General features: G+C 45.5%; 1 pseudogene across 1 annotated transcript; it reads right to left on the bottom strand.

The window, feature by feature from the left end:
* Positions 1-8,462: 8,462 nt before the first annotated feature.
* LOC147967098 (uncharacterized) lies at positions 8,463-14,590 on the bottom strand (annotated as a pseudogene). The gene is made up of 7 exons (XR_015609136.1): positions 10,406-14,590; positions 10,097-10,302; positions 9,613-9,742; positions 9,284-9,406; positions 9,122-9,198; positions 8,623-8,789; positions 8,463-8,536 (listed from the first exon to the last, which is right to left on the bottom strand). The product of XR_015609136.1 is annotated as an uncharacterized LOC147967098 (transcript).
* Between the last annotated feature and the right edge of the window lie 1,311 nt (positions 14,591-15,901).

The raw sequence follows: 15,901 nt of genomic DNA, 5'->3' as shown, positions 1-15,901 counted from the left end.
TTTTAGTTGTACTAGTGATATTATATGTATGACACTATTTGGGATGTATTAGTGATAATATTCAACGATGTACGAACGCATGAGATGATTTACTTTTGCTTATTGAATGCATGCTAATTTGAGTCTTATAAGATATTTTGAAATGTATATCTTGTGTTGCTCAATATCCAAGTGGCCGGTCATGTTTGCAGGTTACACCTCCGAGTGGCCTATGTTTTGCCGGAGTGTCGATTCATTTCCGTTCCGGCAAATTTCAAGCGCTCGATATATCCTATTTTAGCAAAGGTCATGCCGGATTTTTCCGTGAATTTTGGCATTGACTTTTGCCAGAATATGTAGGAAATATCGAGTGCCCCGGATTTGTGTGTTGAGTATCCTGGTAGTTGTCTTCTATCGATTTTCAATTAATGTTTTAACTATGAACATAGGAAATGTCTGATGACAAAAAGGATTTCGGTATTTGCAAATACTGCGAAGATGAGCGCGACCTGTGCGACCGAATCTTCCTAGATGATGATAGGCGCTTCAGCATCAAGCTGGACGAGAACTTCAAAGTGGATACAGTAAGTCTTCTATCGATTTTCAATTAATGTTTTATGTTGTTTTACCTAAGAGAGAGCAGCAGGAGTGATTAGCTAGAAATGAGTTTGAGGATGATGATGTGCTACACTATTACTATGATGATAAAATAGCTAGTGTTGATGGTAATGACTGATGATTATTATTAGCTAGTGTTAGTGGTGATTAAATAAATATTGTTGGTGGTAATGATTATGATGATGATTAAATAGCTTGTGCTGGCGGATTAGATTCAAGTGGAGGCAACATGTGGTGCACATCGAAAGTACTACTAGTCCAAACTAGATCAAGTTTGGATTAGTAGTATACTTTTGACATGCACCACATATTGCCTCCACTTGAACCTAATCCACCTTCATTTGACACACTGTTATGGACATAATGATGTAAACCTCATAACTAGTATTGTACCAATATTTGTACGATGGCGCATAAATACATTAAAAATAAAAAAATAAAAAAACAATACTAGTAGCGATGGAAAGAAAACACGCTGCCAGTAGTTACATTAGCAGCAGCGTGGGAGTGAACAAGCGCTGCAGCTATTTGTCCTAGCAGTAGCGCGTGCGGCACGCGTTACTGCTAAGCAATAGTTGTAGCGCCTTATTAGTAGCGCGCCTACCCGCGCTACTAGTGAGCACAAAAGCAGCGCTACTGCTAGGGTTTTCCCTAGTAGTGTCGGGTACTACTTAAGGTGTTCCTCCGGTATTCGGGAGTTGCATAATCTCATAGTCAGAGGAACATGTATAAGTCATGAAGAAACAATAGCAATAAAACTTAACGATCATAATGCTAAGCTAACGGATGGGTCTTGTCCATCACATCATTCTCCTAATGATGTGATCCCGTTCATCAAATGATAACACATGTCTATGGTCAGGAAACTTAACCATCTTTGATTAACGAGCTAGTCAAGTAGAGGCATACTAGGGACACTCTATTTTGTCTATGTATTCACACATGTACTAAGTTTTCAGTTAATACAATCTAGCATTAATAATAAACATTTATCATGATATAAGGAGATATAATAACAACTTTATTATTGCCTCTAGGGCATATTTCCTTCAGTACCATATTACTTAATACTGAGTTTATGAGGACCAATCTTCACCCAGAGACATTAGTTTACCTTTCCAACTGCTAACTCTTTTTTGTGGTCTCTCCTCGACGTGTTTCCATTCAGCATTTGTGAGTCTCCGATAATGTATCGGTATCCCCAAATATGTGATCGGAAACTGACCTAACCCACACCCGAACAGTTTAGCGTACATGTGGGCCTCGTCTTGAGCCTCGCCAAAACAAAACAATTCACTCTTATGAAAGTTGATCTTGAGACCTGAGAGTTGCTCGAATGCTGATAAAATTAATCTCAGATTTCTCGCTTTCTCGAGGTCATGATCCATGAAGAGAACCGTATCATCGGCATATTGAAGTATAGAGAGACCACCATCAACTAGATGATTTACTACCTCATCAATTTGGCCATCAACCTTGGCACGCTCAATCATGACCGCTAGCATATCCGCCACTATATTGAATAGCATTGGCGATATCGAGTCACCTTGTCGCAATCCCTTCTTCGTTTGAAAATAGTGTCAACGTCTTCATTGACCTTAATGGCAACACTACCTCTAGAAATGAAGCTATGGATCATAGCGCACCACTCTGTAAAAAATCCTTTCATTCTGAGAGTCTGTTGAAGAAATAGACATTTGACTTTGTCATAAGCTTTCTCAAAGTCTATTTTAGGTACCACCCCATTCAACTTTTTCCGATGTAATTCATGGACTATTTCATGAAGGATAACAACTCCCATCTAGGATGTTTCTTCCTTGCATAAAAGCAGTCTGTGAAGGACGGACCACGTGTTCAGCAACCGAATTTAGCCTAACTCGCAACCTTCGTGAGTATTTTAAAACTAACATTAAGGAGGCAAATAGGTCTATATTGTTGTATCTTTTCAACCTCATTAACCTTAGGTAATAAAATAATCTCGCCGAAGTTTAAGCGAAACAATTCTAGATGGCCATCATGTAGGTCGCTAAAGAAAAGTAGGAGATCCCGCTTGATGACTTCCCAGAAGTTCTGATAGAACTCAGCGGGAAAACTATCTGGACCCAGGGCTTTGTTGTGCTCCATTAGGAAAACCGTCTTTCTAACTTCCTCCCCAGTAAATGTGGTTGTTAGAAGGTCGTTTTCTTCATCAGAGACCTGTGCGATGTTATCTGTTCGGGACTCGTCCATTGAGAAATTTCCTTCCTCTGGGGTTCCGAACAATTTTTTATAATAATTAGTAATATAAGTTTTATGTTGCTCAAGCCCCTCAATCGTCCCCTCATCCTGTTGTAGGGAATGAATAATTTTCTTACGGTGTTTGCCACTGGCGACTCCACGGAAATATCTAATATTTGAATCCTTTCAGGATAAACTGAGAGTTACTATGTTGGTACCATTTGAGTTCCTCCTCATACAGCATGCTAGCTATCTGTGCATTCGAATGACTCTTGATCTCGATTTCATGCTCAGATAGAGGTCTAACCTCTGCCAAAGCTTCTAATTCATCAATTATAGATCAAAGACGAAGCTTCTCCTTTTTGACGATACCCACCGTGTGCCTAGCCTAACCACCAAGGAATTTGCGTAAAGCACGCACTTTGTTATTCCATTTGTGAATTGAGGTATGCCCGGCCACCGGTTTTTCCCACACCTCCTTGATCATGTCATGGAAACCATCCCGAAGAAACCACCCAAGTTCGAACTTGAACTTGCGTCTATGTTGTGGTCGTGGCAAACCAGTAGTTAAGAGAATGGGTGCGTGGTCTGATATAGTCTCAATACGAGGTAGAGCACGAACAGACACCATAGGAAATTTAGATTCCCAGTCGGTATCCATTAAAACGCGATCTAGTTTCTCATATGTCGGTTTCGGAAGACTGTTCGCCCAAGTGAATTGCCTTCCAATCATGGAAACCTCTCGCAGATCTAGACTGTCGATGACAGCATTGAAAAGGAAAGGCCAATGATTATCAAACCTACCACGGCTTTTCTCATTTGGAAATCTAAGCAAATTGAAATCCCCACCTATAAGAAAGGGGTAGGGATTATCTTTCGCCTGATTAGGAATCCTGGTTTGTTTAAGCAAATTGAAAAGGAAAGATGGGAGGAGAGGGAAGGTTAGGCTGGGGTACGGCGGCGTTGCCCGTGTCGCCCAAGAAGAGCGACGCGGGGGCAGCATTATTTTCGGATCGGCTGTTGATGAGTGGATGGAACGAAGACCGCCAATTAAAGTGCCCTACCATTTGAGCTACATCCCCTTATATTTTCATTGACATTAATTGTGCTTGAGGATAAATGTCCCGTTCCATCGTATGGTATGGTGCAAGCGCGACGCGCGGCTGAATTATCATAGTCGATCGATGATCTATACGGGTAACTAATTAAGTACAGTTAAATCTTTTCATCAAGCTCATGAGCTGTACGTAGTACTGTACAAAGAAGTGGCTATGCTAGCTTGCTGCCAAAGGCTTTTTTGATTGAGGGCTTTTTAAAATAAAATTGTGTGGATTGCTTACCACATGTGTCACGTGGTATAGAGGGCATTTTTATTAACTCAAAATGTAACATCAAGCAAATAACTGCTAAAGACTTGGTGATCTACTCAGCTACTCTCCTGTTTGCTTGCCACCAACAAGAGTTAGAAGCTGTGATGGATAGTGACTCATGTCTGTATAAATTCAGGTGCCTTCATCGCATCTGCTTAATATTTAAACAGAAAAGGACGGTAGTTGTTCAAGAACGGCTCTGTAAGATTTACCAAGCTGTTCAAACGAGGCACATTTCTTGATGTCTTGGTGTCTCGTGTTACATACATAATATATATTTTAGTACCTACACGATGAACCGTCGCGCCTTCTTTTACAAGGAAGGTGATGATCAATGTTCATGCCTGCGAAGTCTCGTTTATGTAACGGCTGCACTGAAGGTATACCAATGTCACACCGTCAGAGCTAAATGAGCATGTGCTAGCTGCTGCTTGCCTAGAACATCACGGCATGGAGGATGACCACGCAAAAGTGATGGACAGGCCGCTCGGTGTTGGCCACAATTTACACCAGCGATGTGGGGCCAGGCAGTGCCGGAGTTGAAGACGGTGAGGTTGTTGACGTAGGAGGGGCAGGCCGCTCGATTTTTTATATACATTTGAAAAAAGGGAAAAGATTTTAAGAAACATGATTTTTTTTTAAATATGAAGAATTTATTTAATGGTATACCGTGGTATGGCGGGAAAGGGTTGGCGGGAACATATGGCGGGAAGGGGTTGGCGAGAAACGGGTGGCAGGAACATATGACGGGAAGGGGTTGGTGGGAAACGGGTGGCGGGAAAATATTGAGGGAAAAGCGTTGCGCGAAAATATATTTTTTAATGTCTAAGATGGGCAATGGTTGCATAGTATTTATATACCAAAATTTTAAAAAAAAATCGCTTCGGCCTAACGTAAGCCGAAGAGTGGAGCCATGCTACTTCGGTCAACCATTAACGTGAAAAGGTGGGCCCAAGGGACTTTTCGGCCTACTCCTGATCAAAAAGGACTTTTCGGCCTACTCCTGACCAAAAAGGTATTTTCAGCCCAAGCACGCACCTTTTCGGCCAAGGCAAGGCCGAAAAGTCCATTTCGGCCAAAGGGAGGCCGAAAACACCCTTTTCGGCCCACCCGTGGCCGACGGGGTGCTAGTTTTGATTTTTCTCCATTCTTTGCTATAGTTTCCGAATTTGCTATAAAATGCGTCATAGTTTTGAAAAAAATCCATAAATTGTGCCACCAATTGCTCCAGAGCAGTCTCGAATCATGATTTTCTTTTCCAGGGCTTTGGTTAGTAAATTGAGAGGAAAACCTGAATGATTAAACCAAGTTCACATGTTAATGCAATGCAAGTCCAAGAATCCAGCAGATGGTACAGGGGTTGCCACTTTTACCAAAAAGGCTTTCACCCCGCTTTATATATAAAGCACCAACCAACCACAATATGATACAAACACACGCCACCACAACTCACACACACACCCAAGGCTAGATACATAGGCGCTAGACGCAGCAACACCACACCCAGCCAGTACAATAGCTACCGGGATCCTCAACCGTGAACATGCCACCGCGAAGAGATGAAGCTCCAGACGATGGACCATGAGCTCCAAGGCGGTGCCTTCAGGAAGGTTACGACACTTGAGTGCCGCCACCGCCCGAACCGAGGGTCAGGGTTTCCCCTGGAGCAACACGGCGGGCAATGAGGACCGCGACGGCGCCTTCAAGAAAGGGACGAACTCGCCGCCGCTGGACTGCCCAAAGACAGCAGGTTTTCACCCCGGTCCACGCTCACTGCCCCTGGCAAAGGTACGGAAGCCGCACCACCACCACCGATCGTCATCCCCCCGGCCACCACGCCGCCCACACGGCCATGGCCACCGGGCAGCACCTGAGCCACGGCCTCCGCCCACGAGCACCGGGCTTCCACCACCAGAGCCGCCGCCCTGGCATCCAAGACCACCCCACCTCCTTCCACACGGATCATCGGACGCTGCTATCAGAAAGGCGAGCCCTTTGGGCGAGAATGGGACCCAGCCGGCTGAAACAGGGCAGGGGAAAGCCACCGGCGGCTGCCGGGAACGCTGCAGCCACCTCGCCATTTCTCGAACCGGGGCCGGGCCGCCGTCGCCACCTCTGGCAACAGCAAAAAACCCGGAGGCACCCTGCCAACCCCCGGAGCGCCCCAACCACCGTGGCCAGCCAAAGACAAGGAGCGTCGAGCCACCGTGCTCCACCCTCTGGCCACGCCTCCGACCACAGCTCCAAGCACCCCAAGCATCAGGAGAGGGGGGCCGAACCACCGCTACTGCGCCGCCACCCCAACCAGCCGACATGGCCCCGGTCGAGGCGGCCGCCCGCAGCGCAAGCCTTCCGAGGCCCGCACCGCTGAGAAGTCAGATCTGGCCGAGCCGCCGCCAAAGTCGCAGCCGCCGTCCCCGACCACCAGCACGCACCACCATCCCCCACCTCCACCAGGCAGGGAGGACCCGGCAGAGGTGGCCGCCCGCCCACAGCACCACCCGCGGCCCTCGTTGCCACAGGGCCAGATCTGGCCGAGGCGCCACATCCAGACCCCGGGCACGGCCCGCCTCGTTGCAGCCCACCACGCCCGCCGGAGAGCCCCGTGCCACCCGCAGAGCCGCCGCCGCGTCCCGCGCTCCGCAGCGCCCTGGTCCGACCGTGCCGGCCCGCGCCAGCCCCAGCCGCACAAGGGGGTGAGAGTCCCCACCGCCGCCGCCGCCGGCCGGGCTTTGCCCGGGCGCGCCCTCTCGCAGCGGCGGGAGGGGGGAGAGGGGAGGGGGAGAGGAGAGGCGCCGGCGGCTAGGGTTCTTCTCCTGCCGCCCGCAGGGGCGCCAGAGGAGGGGGAAAGAATGACAACCTGACCTCTGGAAATTGTGGTCGGTGCAGCTCCTTCAGAACACACCATTGTTGCAGTTGTTCTAAATGCAAAGCTGCTAACTGCGAGAGAAACAATTGACCTTCGGTTGCGATTGTCTGCAGAATGAGTGAAATACTGAGGTCGAAAACAGAGATTCAGTTTGTTCGTGAGGTAACAGCAGGATCTGGCATGCTGAATCTTTCGGACGGAATCAAAGCATGGGAGGTCGAGATGTCAAAACTAAAGTAAGTACCAGCATCCCAAATTACACCGGTGACGTGGGCACATGCCCTGCCGGAGACGAAGATGGCGAGGTCAAAGAACGAGTTTGGACTACAGGGGAATAGCAGAGCACATGGCTAGCGGGCGGGCACACCAAAGGCAGGCGATGTGGTTATCATCAATCGTTAGCATCTGGGATTTATTGTGTAAACACACAAGCGCTTGCCACTCTCCACTGTATAACAGAAGAAAGATTCAATTTATTCATGAGTTAGCAGCAGAACCGAAATCATAGAACCAGAAGTCAATTGTGTGAAAACAGGTACTGCATACCAGCATCAACCCCAGAGCCTGGACACAGAATACGATACCCCAAATTTAAGCTTGAGAGTAAACATTATTGCATATCAGACACTGTATATGTTTTGATGACTGTTCCTCCTTGTGGGCTGAAGAAAATAGGGCACTAAATTAAAAAAAAGGCAACGATGATTTCATGGGAATTAGAGTAAACATTATTGCATATCAGTAAAGCACCTTCTTTTGGTTCACAGCGAACTGGACGAATTAACTGCGTAATTGCTCCATGAATAATATTGGGAACCGAAGCATCCATGAATTAATCATGAGAATGCCTTGTTTGGCTTGGCCAATAGGAAGCACAGTTAGCGGAAAACCTGGAAGATTACACCAAGTTTACAAGTCATTGCGACGCAAACCCAAAAGGCCAGCATAAGCAACAGGGGATGGCCAGTTTTGACGGACAGAACGGCCAACTGACCTTTCCTCCAGTGCTCTTATTTTTTGGATGGAAGAGCTACGTCCTGAAGGAAAAATTGCCTACTGATAGAGCTTTTGCAATTGTTCCAGAGTCTGAGTAATTGCACTTTGTGAGTTTACTGCAGAACTGGATATATTGAAATCTACCAAAAACATATGAAATCAATATGTCAAAACTGATACGCACCAGCATCTACACGGAATAGGGTACCATGTCTTAATCTTCAGAGTACATGATTGGATACTTGTTCCAACCAATGGGTGCAGAAATGAATTGGCAAATGGCCAATGGAAGTCAAGTACAGAACCTGTAGTGTTCCATAACATGGAAGTTAATTAGGATCATCTTTCAAACCTTAATGAAACATTACAATCACCTAATAGTACGTGACACGACAAAGATAGTGTCTCGTACCTCCTTTTTTAATTGATATTACAAATGAAGGACTGGTGAAGAAGAAATGCCCCAAAGTATGTGTCACAAACATACCTACACAGTCAGGATGTTATCATGATTTATTTTATAAAAATAAAGCTCGCAACATTGGAACACTCTGTACGAAGATTGTCTCTTACCTCCCTTTCTGTTTGATACTGCTCCAACATTGGAATTGTGAGAAAGCTACCATCAGAAGTGTTGTTTCTCTCCGAATGAGGCACAGTTTGCAGAATGAAATCAGGCTACCAACAGAACGATTAAACCTGCTGTCAAATGCTCCAATTATTCGGGTCTGCTGAAATTTCTGAAAAAAGAAAGATTGCAGAATGAATTGCCATAATATTGCAGATAGCAAATTCGTACATGATAACGGTGCTCAAAAGAGAAATCGTGCAGCTGCCACATCCATCCTAACTGTAATATGTCATTGCAGAAATAAGTGCACTGTAGTAAGAGAGGGAAGAAAACTAGCAATACTGTATATGATATCAAAAAAGAAGTTGTGCTCCTATGAGTTACAATGTGCAAACACAAATGCATGTGATTGGGCTACAGATTCCGTATGTAAATTAATGGGTGCATGCAGTGTGAATGGAAAAATGAACAAAGGAGCAGAAGTTGATTTTTGGTACTTACCTGCGGATTGACTTGAATGTGTGATCCTAATATAACTAGCTCCACAACGCTGACAGGATACATCTACATCACTGCAACTGAAACAAGTAGCCCATCAGGTCTCAGAAGCTACGCAAATGGGGAGGCATCACCTCAAATTAAGACTGGGGACAGGTTACGTACGTGTTTCTTAAGAAGTCTATCCAGAAGTCCGAAGACGGTTATCAATGCATTAATGCACAAGAGAGGCACCTGATCAATTTGAAATTTGGTACAGGCATTAATCCAGGCTAGGTACAGGCATTCCTACAAAAACAACTTGAGATTTGGTAAAAAAAAAAGGCACCTGATCAATTTGAAACAAAATAGTTCTCTTCTTTCAAAAAATTTGAAACAAAATAAAAAGGAACATAGTTCCAATAAGGGGAATCTGAGACCATATTCTTCTCCAATATAAGTTCTGCTCAAGTCTCGAATGAATAGAAGCTAGTGCCTGAATGGTAAGTGTTTACCTGTTGCTCACTTGTCAGCCGAGGAATAAGATGATGATGAAGACAAATCAATGTCCTCTCCTTAACCCTGCAGCTGCCACTCTGGACCTTTGCCATTCAATCGCCTACTATAGTTGAACTCGGGGGCCACCTAAATTTTTTCAGCAACAAGTGATGCATACATCAATCCATTATCATGATTTATAGACAAAGAGGGAAATGATATGAACTAAGCTAAGAGGGAAATCATGCCAATTGAGCAGGCACAGACAAACTCATCACATTTTTATTGTTTGGCATTTCTAATCGGTAATCAACCATGAAGGGACCAATTTGGTAAATCTAGGAGGCCAACGCACCACAAATCCCTAAGGATTCAGGGGAATGTGAGCTGTTGCACCTCCTAACATGCCGACCTATATCCACCGACACACGCGCACGAACAGCTCGGACGAATGGCACCGACAACAAATTAAGGCGCTGAGAGAGAGAGAGAGAGGTGTACCACGGTCGGGGGCTGATCACGACCAGCTCACTGCGATTGTGCGACCCCGCGACCATCCCCCGCTGGCCGCCATAGTTCCGCTCCACCGCCGCCCTCGCACCCCACCGTCGGCGACGGTCGAGAGAGAGAGAGAGAGAGGGGCGAAGATTCCCACCATTCCCAGATCCCCCGCGCACGAGCTCCCTGGTTAATTTAGTTCAGTATGTCTGCAATGGAAAGCATGTTAGAGCGTCAGGTCTTAGAAGCAAAGGCAGGCATATGGGGAGGCATCACCTCAAATCATGTTAAGACTGGGGTGGGTTAGCGTACCTGGAAGGGGGAGACAACACTTACAGAAAACCATGGGTCACTTTCTTTCAGTTTTCTGGCTTTTTCAGTTAGCTCACGACCGCAACGCCATACTCTCAGCTCTTCCAGTGAAGTGGGGAGGCCCTCCTTGGGCGGCAGGCATAAGATTTTCTCACAACCCAAGATCGTTAGTCTCTTGAGAGAAGAAAGGTCACGTAACCCTTGAGGGAGGGACTGCAGATTATAGCAATATCGAAATTCGAGATGTTTGAGGAAGACGAGGAGCTGCAGCGCTTGCTCTTGCTCTTCCGTGAAGGTTGTTGCCCGCTCATCAGAACTGAACATCAATGTGTGGAGGCTTGCGGCAAGGTGGCTGAAGATGGGAGCAGTAAGCACTGCCGAGATGCTATCCACCAAAAATTCTTCCAGCTGGAAAGAACCTGCACGCACTAATTTGCTCCTTGCAATCTCTGACAGCAGATCCCCTGCAATAGACATGTTCTCTTGCTTCGAATACATAGCATCTACGGCAAATTTCTTGAGGTTGACTGTGATGAGAGGATTGAACCCATCCATTGTGAATTCCATACAACTTGACAGGGCCAGACTGGTGAGGGACGTGAGGTTTGAGAGCAGACCCATTGACTGCATGCTTGGCTCTAAGAAAATCCTAAGTTCCTTGAGGGAAGTAGGGAAAGGCTTGATGGCGCGAGCTCCTCCACCTGCTTCTCCCTTGGGCCACCGAGAGAACAACTTCCCACAATTGTATCCTGTAAATGATTGGAGCATCTCGAGGCCCAAGAGTCCTCCATCCTCCACAGGCAGAAGTTCAAGGCTCTCACACTCTCCCATGGTAAGCTGGGAAAGGGCCGGGAAACACTTCAAATCTTTGAGAACAATTCTCCAGTAATACATAATTCCTTTATACCAAGTTTCTGAACTGAACAGATGACAACACTATCAGCCATTTCTGCAGAAAACATGTCGTCGCATTTCTTGAAATATAAACTTCTCAATGAATTTAGTTTTTGGAGATCTGAAAATGAAATGTGTGACACATCTGTAATATGCATAACCTCTACTTTATCCATACTGTGGAAAGCCAAAGCACCGGCATACCCTTCAATGCACAATTCCTTACCATCATATAATAGCTCTGACCCATCATTTTTCACATGAATACATGTTATTGTGGAGGTGTGAGGCATGGGTGGGAACTGAGACAACTTGGGGCAGTTTTCGATATGAAGACTACACAGGTTGGTAAATAGGTCAGAGCACTCCATGAAGGGAAACAAGCTGAGAAGGGGACAACCTCTAAACTTGATGCTTTCAAGCCTTGAAAACAAATGGCTATTAGGTTCCCTGACCCACTCCACAAGCTCTGGCATATTCTCAAACTCAAGTGTCTTCAGGTGCATGAAGCTTCTTTCTGTAACACCACTAAAGCCAGGCCCGAACACACTCAACCCAGCAATATTTTTCAAAGTGAGACTACTGAGGTGTGGTAGCTGCTCAAAAGCTGGAAGAGGACACCAAGAAAGACCCTCCAGATGAAGAGACTCCAACCTTTTTGTGCTAATGTCACCACACAACCATCTAGGACAAGGTGCAACACCAGGATTTATAATGCCAAGCACCCTAAGATTAGGGTGTGGTTGAAGACCATCAAGAACATCATCATCTATGGTTTGGTGCTCCGTACCCCAAACTAATTTCAACCCTTTCAGATTCTTTTTATTCTTCAGTTTAGCAGCACTAGCTTCCCCCTTGGACGCCACAGTTTCAAGATTGCATATGCGGAGTTCTCCTTTTAGCTCTCCCAGTTCCCCCAGCTCTCTCAATTCAAACCCAACACCCTCTTTCTTAACATGGAACTCTTTTAGCTCTTGTAAGCACTTCATCTTGCCAACCTCGGGAATATTTGAGTGGAGTTTTTTGGAAGAATTGAAATGGCGTAAATTCACAAGGCAGCTAATGTCTCTAGGCAACTTTCTACTACCATTCCAAGCTTGTAGGTCCAGGAATTTTAAGTGGTAAAATCTAGACAAGGTGCTAGGTAAAGTCATTTCTAAGTTATAGGGTGAACCAATCTTAAGGTATTGAAGGTGGATAAGTTTTGAAAAGTTGTTTGGCAGAGATGTTGGCATGTTGATTGCTATAAATAATACTCGGAGGCCCTTCAATTCCTCAAATGTGTCTTTCAAAACATTAGCTATGCTTGCATTACATAACCCAAAAATCATCAAAGTCCGCAAATTTGCAATGTCTAACCTACCCTTCAGTTTACCCATTTCTTCTTCAAAACTTTCATCATATGTATCATTTATGGTGATTGACAATTGTCGAATAGATTGTGGGATGTTATCAGCACTGAAACTTAAACTACTTATATTGTCACATTCTTGTGACGACACATTACGGGATAGTTCATGCAATCAATCGTGCATCACATAGTATTGATCATCATACCTATCAACTCCCTTCATGAGAAAGCCATTGTCTACTAGTTCCTCTAAATAATTATTATTGTTTTGGTAACTAGAGTCTATGATACCTATGGCAGTCCAAAAGCTAGTAATTTCCAAATTATAAAACTTATAATCTTCAGGGAACAGAGCAAAATATGAAAAACATTTTTTTAGTAGGAAAGGGAGGTAATCATAGCTAATTTTCAGAGAAGGCATAATATCATCATCATTTTTTGCATTTTGCCACTCATTCTTTTCAAGAACTCTAATCCAATATTCCCGAGAAATGTTATTCCTTAATAACCGACCAACTGTATTGGCTGCTAGTGGTGAACCCTTTAGTTTCTTAACAATCTCTCTTGCAACATCAATTAGGTCATCTTCATAATGCACAGGTTTGCTATGACCAAATATGCATACTTCAAAGAATTCCAAAAAGTCATTAGGCTCCAGACCATGCAGCTCTACTAGATCAGTTGTTTTCACCATATGTGCTATAGAGGGAAATCTAGTGGTGACAAGAACCATGTTGCCCTTTGTTTCCCCCCTTTTAAATGGAGCTAAAAGGTTATTCCAATCACTTTCACTGTTGCATTTCCAAATATCATCCAAGACAATTAAAAACCTTTTGGTCTTCAGTCTCTCTGCAATGGATTTCTGAAGCTGGTCTAAATTGGCTGTTTCAACACTGCAGTTGTGTTCCTCTTTTTCAACTGCAGGTATGCATCCAAGGATCTGCCGTGTGAGGTTTGGCACATCAAAATAAGTTGAGACACATACCCAAACCCTGACATTGAAGTGCCCCACAATGCTTTCATCATTATACAAGTGTTGGGTGAAGGTTGTCTTTCCCATACCCCCAGGACCGACAAAAGGCAGAACAAAAAGGGTTTCACCATCATATGTGCCATTGGTCAGAGCATTTATAGTTTTCTCAAAAATGGCACCCCTCCCGTACAGTTTATCTTGTGCAACTGTTGAACCCGTGTGGAGCCTTTTGGTGGTGATAGTTGTGTTGTTATTTGGGATTTTATTCAGCAAGTCGGAGACAGGATCACACAGGTTATGTATGCTCTCTATTACTGACTTGATTTTGTTGGACATGGCCACTCTATCGAATTTCAACTTCAGAACACAGCCACCATCATCACCGCTATCAGACTTGGTTGCATTGTGTGGGTTACTGGTAATAGCAATAGCAGTACCACAACCATCATCTTGTGTACGAGAACGTGAGCAAGAAAAGCATGGAAGCCAGTTACCAATTGTGTGGCGAGCAGCATGGCGACCATGGAGAGCATGGCCACGTAGGCCATCGCCCAGATCCGGGCCTGCCTCCTTGGTGCCGTCCAACTTGTCCTGGATCATGAAGTAGTGGAGCTCGTCCAGCACATCCTCAGCCTCATCAGCCTTGTTGCTCAGGTCCTCCAGTAAGCTCTGCAGGCCACGGTTGCTGCTCACATCCCTGTCCTGAGCCGCATCCAGCAGTCCTTGCATGTACTTGAGCTTGGTTTTGATCTGCTCGGAGTTGAAGCCGAGCTCGGTGCTTGCCACATACGAGGACACCAAGTCATTGGACAGCTTATTCAGCACCTTGCCGACGAGCCAGCTTGCCGCGCCGATCGCCGTCTCCATCTCCTCCTCTTCCTCCTCCGGCAAGTTATTAGTGACTGTGTGGTGAGAGTACTGCAAAGAACAGCAGGAAGTTGTAATGTGTGCGCAGTTTCGAGGAGGCCTCAATGACTTGCCTTATAGGGGTGGGTGTTATTGATGGCCTGGTGGTATTCAAGCCAGGCCGGCATAGTTAGGTGGACAGGTCCAGGTGGTTGTCACAGACAGACAGATCGACGCACAGGTTTACATCATCACATGGGGTAGCGAGAAATTTTCGGTGCTTGTCTGGTGGTCCGCGTCCTGCAAAGGACTGTACCAAGTTTGAGTTGTCACAGGTGTTCACACATGTGAATCTTTGGGTGGGATTAGGTGACACCGTGACAGCGGAATGACCTGACCCCTGTTTGCTGTGCAGTAAGGGCCTCGATCAGATAATCATAGTTAATCTGAGGCATTTCCACAAAGATGGAGAGCAAAGATGACGATGTAAATAAATCATATAACGCCACCGAACTATATATGAAGCATTTTACCGAAGGCAAAGACCAAAGAGTAGAAAAAGCATATATATAATCTACAAAGAAGATCTGTCAACAACAGTGTTAGTTGAGCTATTATTTTCCCTATGTTTGTGTGATGGCATTCAAGCCGGGCCTGCGTGCACAGCTAGCATTGTTGATGACAGGCTCACATGGTGGTTGGGACAAGCAGATTTAAGGATACATTTGATCATTGGTGGCAAGGCAAGGACGCTTGTCGCCCAGAAATCATTTGATGTACAGTGGATCGGTCCAGGGGCTGGGCCAGGCCAACGGAAGGTCGAAAAAGATGTGATGCAGGATCATCTCGGAGTCTAGTACCATGACCATGGCAGTGTTTCCCAACAGGAGCTAGATTTTTTTTACTGTGTTTTGTCATTACCCACAGCAAATTGCGTGTTAAAATACAACAAATTGATAGGAGCAGACTCCTAACCCTTACGGTCCTCTATGTCTTACCACAGCCGCTGCGGACTTCCGCTTGAGCCCGTTTGCCGCCGCCGTGTAGCCGCTGCTGCTCTGTAATTGGGGATTGAATGGGTGGCCGACCTCCCTTCGATCCCCTCCTGGCCTCCATCCGCTACGCCGAGAAGCCTGGACGGCACCCCTTGCCCTAGATCCAGCACGCCGCGCACCTCCTCCTGCCACGCCGCCCGCCGGCGACGCAAACGATGTTTTTTTTTTTTTGAGAAACAGAAAGGAAGGGCCTTTCGGAAAAGTGGATACGTGATGGGCCTCCATTCTAGGACTTATGATCCAGCTTTCTCCTGGGCTGGTGTGATTTGAACTCCATCCTAACCCACTGAAAGAATGATTCTACCTGTAAAAAAAACTGAAAAAATGATTCTCAAAAAATAAAATCACTGAAAGAATAATCCAGCTCAGCGGAAAAC

Source organism: Triticum urartu, chromosome 6A (genome assembly GCF_056163025.1).
Source record: "Triticum urartu cultivar PI428250 chromosome 6A, HENAU_Tu73, whole genome shotgun sequence".
Taxonomy (NCBI): domain Eukaryota; kingdom Viridiplantae; phylum Streptophyta; class Magnoliopsida; order Poales; family Poaceae; genus Triticum; species Triticum urartu.
This window is presented reverse-complemented; position numbering and strand designations above follow the sequence as displayed.